Source organism: Lepisosteus oculatus, chromosome 14 (assembly GCF_040954835.1).
Source record: "Lepisosteus oculatus isolate fLepOcu1 chromosome 14, fLepOcu1.hap2, whole genome shotgun sequence".
NCBI classification, from domain to species: domain Eukaryota; kingdom Metazoa; phylum Chordata; class Actinopteri; order Semionotiformes; family Lepisosteidae; genus Lepisosteus; species Lepisosteus oculatus.
In genome coordinates, this window is record NC_090709.1 from 10,368,594 (window position 1) to 10,373,897 (window position 5,304).

The window sequence follows — 5,304 nt, forward strand, 5'->3', positions numbered from 1 at the left end:
CATTCCCTTTTCAAAGTGAGTCTTTTTGCTGTAGTTTGCATTACTTAGGATGATTATCGAGGTTAGCCTTTATTTGGTCATGGGGGGCCTCGGTACTGTATGCTTATTCTAAAGACAGTTTCACCCATTTTCTGATTGCTAGGATCTGTACCAGTGCAGACATGTCAAACAGTGAATGGCTGTACCTCTATTGCATCCGTGCTCAATGAATGAAATCAGTACTAAGTGAATATATGTATAGTTATGTAGCGCCGAGGCTTATTAATAAGGCAGAATTAAGTGTTTCTGAGCTTTCCCAAATGAGGCCCCATTTCTCTGTTCATCTCTGTGGTGCAGCCACAGAGAAACTATTCATGCAGGCTGATTTAAGGTTCCTTTGATAAGGACAGCTCCCAAAGGGGGATGCACTTAGCTAAGCCTGGCTATCATAATCAATGGTCATCCATTGGCGCCTATCTGTCTAGGGAGTGCCAGATGGACATCTGGACTGCATTCCTAAGTGTCAGGATTAAGTGACTCATATTTCACCTTGATCAACCAATCAGGGACTGGTAGGGCCGAGTAACCCACGTGGGACTCTGATGCCCATGGAACTTTCAGCCAATCAACAAGCTGAAGTTCCTCCAGGTAAAAACAGGCAACACAGAGAGCCTGAGAGATTCAGTAAGATTCAGAGAGATTCAATGGAGAATTCTGTGGACTTTCCTAAAGGGAATTCAAAGGAGAATTCCAGGGCAGGACGGCCCAGGAGCAGAAGGCTCCCAAGGGCAGGACATTCTCGCAGCGCGCCTCCTGACCATCCTGAGACTCAGCCCGGACAACCATGGAACGGCCAGTGTGTCCGAGTGCCAGAACTTTCCCTTGTTCTAAGAGTCTAGAGCGGAGGTTGCCAGAGAGTAACCAGAGGATCCAACCGAGGTTAGCACCAGCAGCAGGCCTCGTGAACACGTCGGAACTGTGGACAGCTGAATCACTATTCAGAACTAGCTCTTCATCTGGAACGAACCGTTCCTCTTCCTGACTTGCTGGGACCCACAGTCATCTTTTCTCCTGTGCACAAACTTTGCTAGTTAAAGCCAACACTAACAAGCCGGTCAGTGAGCAACAGCAGTGCACCGTCGCAAGCCGCACAGTAACAAGCCTGCAACTGTTTCTTTGTGCCCGCAGGAGATCTGAATCCCCAGAGATTGGATGAGTATTCAACTTCAATGCATTACAGCTCGAGAACTCAATTGTTATCCCAACCAGTTGATATCAATTTAATTCCTAAGAGTTATGTACTTGTTTTGAGTATCTAATGTAGAAGTTATAATCAAGTTCATTTACGAAACGGTCTAAATGAATGATATACTGAACGTATGTCCTCTTGATATGTGTAACACTTTGTAACTGATTGAATATATATCTTTTGTATTCTGATAACCCTCTCGATAAGATATGTTAGGTTTATATGCATATTTTATGTATTAATAAATGTATCCTCGTGTATTAGTACCTGTGTGTGTGCGTTGTTTGAGTTATGTCGCATGGTTGGATTCTAAAGCCATCAAAAGAATCAACTTTGTGATTTACTGCTACAATTGATAATTGTTCCAGTAAATGCCCAAACCCTACAGAACTGGTGCCTTCAGAGAGCCACTACATTTAATTTTGCTATGGCAACGTTACATATTTGGCGTCCCTGAACGGCTATGAATGATTACAGTTATATGAAAAACAAGTGGTTTATTGATTGATCTTCATTTGCAGATTTAGAGGCAGCTTCGATATTCGTTTTACAAACAGGTTTTTTTATATGTATGAGTCGCACACATGCCATAGCAACAAAACATCTCTAGAAATGAGGCTATAGATCACTTTTCTTAGAAATGTCCCTACTTCCGGCTTTCCTCCCAAAGCCTACGGCACCAGTGGCGACCTCCGCTGGCTGAGAGAGCAAGAGCTTACAGCACCTAGTATTCCCAAGCGGTCTCCCATCCAAGTACTAACCAGACCTGACCCTGCTTAGCTTCCAAGATCAAATATGTTCAGGGCGGTATGGCCATAAGCTAAAGCGATGGCACCTGACACGCTACTTGAAGCTGTTTGGCGGGGTTTCTGTGTCCCCTGAGCGGGACTAAAGGATCGTTCATTTGCAATTCTTTGGAAAGGAGCTTCTTTCGAAATCAATGCGTGGCTGGATGTTCGCAAATGTGCTCCCTTGTGTTGGCTTGTCCTGCACTCGATAAGGACAAACAGGTATCAGCTTATTCCCTCCTCCCATCCCTCTCTGCGTACAGTAGAGCCTCCTTTCCTGACTGGAGGAGCTCACCCAGCTGTGTCTAAAGAAAAGCCAGGGTATCGGCTTCAACAACCGGGCTGGGCAGCTTGTTCCCTTCTCCCACCCCCCTCTGTGTATAGTTGAGCCTCCTGTCTTTACTGGAGGACCTCATCCAGCTGTGTCGGGAGAGATGCCAGGGTATCGTCTTGTTCCACACCACCACCCCTCTCTGTGTACAGTAGAGCCTCCTGTCCTGACTGGAGGAGCCCACCCAGCTGTGCCTGGAGAGACAGCAGGGTATCAGCTTGTTCCCCTCTCCCACCCCCCTCTGTGTACAGTAGCGCCTCCTGTCCTGACTGGAGAAGCTGATCCAGCTGTGTCTGGAGAGGAGCCAGAGTATCAGCTTGTTCCACACCCCCACAGCTCTCTGTGTACAGTAGAGCCTTCTGTCCTGACTGGAGGAGCTCATCCAGCTCTGTCTGTAGAGAAGCCAGAGTATCAGCTTGTTCCATACCCCCATCTCTCTCTATGTACAGTAGTGCCTCCTGTCCTGACTGGAGGAGCTCATCCAGCTGTGTTTGGTGAGAAGCCAGGGTATCAAATTGTTCCCCCCTCCCATCCCTCTCTGTGTACAGAATAGGTTCCTGTCCTTACTGGAGGAGCTCACCCAGCTGTGTCTGGAGAGAAGCCAGGGTATCGGCTTAATCCACACCCCCACCCCTCTCTGTGTACAGTAGAGCCTACTGTACTGACTGGAGGAGCTTGAAGGCATCCTCTCACGAGGCACCAATAAATATAGGTGTCTTGTGCATTTAACAGGACAATTATTAATTGTAGCAGTAAGTCACAAAATGATTCTTTGATGGTTATTAGAAGACCGACCCAGCAGGATAACTCAGCAACGCACACACACATGGATACTAATACACGAGAATACATTTATTATTACATAAAATGTGCATATCAACATAACAGATCTTATAGTGAGGGTTAGCAGAATACAAAAGGTATATATTCAATCACAAAGAATTACAAACCAAGAGGGACATACATTCTGTATATCATTCATTTATACCGTTTTGTAAATGAACTTTGTTAAAACTTGTACATTAGATACTCAAAAGCAAGTACGAGACTCATAGGAATTAAATTGATATCAACTCAGGTTGATGTAACAATTGAATTCTCGAGCTGTAATGCAGAATGTTGAATACTCATCCGCTCTGTGGGGATCCAGATCTCCCACAGACGCAAAGAAGCAGTGGCAGGCTGTTGCTGCATGCAATCGGTGCTCTCTGGCCCTCTCTGGCTCTGCTGGTGCCAGGCAGTGCTGGTTCGACGTGAGAGAAGAAGAAGAAGAGAGATTTCTGCTGCGGTGCGCTGCTGATGCTCTCTGAAGACCGGCTAATCAGTGTTGGCTTAAACTAATGAGAGATTGCACACAGAAAAATGACTACAGATCCGAGCAAGTCACACTCTTTAGACAGGTTCTTGATGTAGTGCGAGTCCTGAATACTGATATTCAGCTGTCCACAGCTCCGACCGTAGTTCACTCGTTGATCAGGTGAGCGTTCGCGGTGGGTTCATGAGGCTTGCTGCTGGGCTAACCTCGGGTGGAGCCTTTGGTTACGCTGGCAACCTCCGTTCTCGACTCTTAGAACAAGGAAAAGTCCTGGCACTCAGACACATTGGCCGTTACATGACTGTCTGAGCTGAGACTGAGGATGTCCAGGAGGAGCTGGAGTTTTACCTGGAGGAACTACAGTCGCTCATTGGTTGAAAGTTCCATGGACATTCGAGAATCATTTTGTGACTTACTGCTACAATTAACAATTGGCCCAGTAAATGCACAAGTCCCTACTGTTATTGGTGCCTCGTGAGAGGATAATTAACCATGAACTCTGACCTTGGGGTTGTAAACCACTTGGGATGAGACTCTCCCTTGGAATCTCCCAGACAGTGAGGCACCAGAGATGACCATTAATTAGGGTGGCTGATGTGTCTCAGCTTTGGGAGTTGTTCCTTATCAGAACACTCTTTCAGCTAGAAAAACACCTTAAATGTGAACCACACGGAATGGCCTCTCTGTATCAAGCACCACTTGAGATGAGGGAGAGAGACTGGCAAGGGAGCAGCAAACTTAATTCCTGTATTTTAATAAACCCTGCCGCTACAATGGTCTCTCTCCTGTGTGAATGCGCTGGTGGGTTTTTAAGTCACTGGACCGAATAAAACTCTTCCCACACTGACTGCAGCTGAACGGTCTCTCTCCTGTGTGAATGCGCTGGTGGGTTTTTAAGTCACTTGACCGAATAAAACTCTTCCCACACTGACTGCAGCTGAACGGTCTCTCTCCTGTGTGAATGCGCTGGTGAGTTACTAAGTTACTTGACCGACTAAAACTCTTCCCACACTGACTGCAGCTGAATGGTCTCTCTCCTGTGTGAATGTGCTGGTGGGCTATTAAGCTACTCGACCGACTAAAACTCTTCCCACACTGACTACAGCTGAACGGTCTCTCTCCTGTGTGAATGCGCTGGTGAGTTACTAAGTTACTCGACCGACTAAAACTCTTCCCACACTGACTACAGCTGAATGGTCTCTCTCCTGTGTGAATGTGCTGGTGGGCTATTAAGCTACTCGACCGACTAAAACTCTTCCCACACTGACTACAGCTGAACAGTCTCTCTCCTGTGTGAAAGTGCTGGTAGGGTTTTGAAGTGCTAGAATTACAGAAACGCTGCTTCTCCCTTTGCCATAATGGCAGTTTGTCCACACCATCTGAGCAAGGCCTTGAGTGATTCTTCCTCATCCTCTGATCGTGCTGGGGTCTCTTATTCTGCAAATGCTCCATGGAATGGTCTTGCTCTGTGTGCTGAAACTGAGATTTGTTTTCTCCATTGTGTCCTTCAGTGTGCTGCTCAAAAGTGTGAATCATCTGGGACTCCATCCCCAGCTCTCTAAGACTAAAACCACCCAGTTCATTCAGCTGTTCCTCTCTTTGCCCAAGAACAGACATACTCTCCAGTTCATTAAAACCTTCA

At 46.5% G+C, this 5,304-nt stretch overlaps 1 pseudogene; it reads right to left on the bottom strand.

Annotated features, from left to right (window-relative positions):
* Positions 1–1,940: 1,940 nt before the first annotated feature.
* Positions 1,941–2,049, bottom strand: LOC138219253 (5S ribosomal RNA; annotated as a pseudogene).
* Between the last annotated feature and the right edge of the window lie 3,255 nt (positions 2,050–5,304).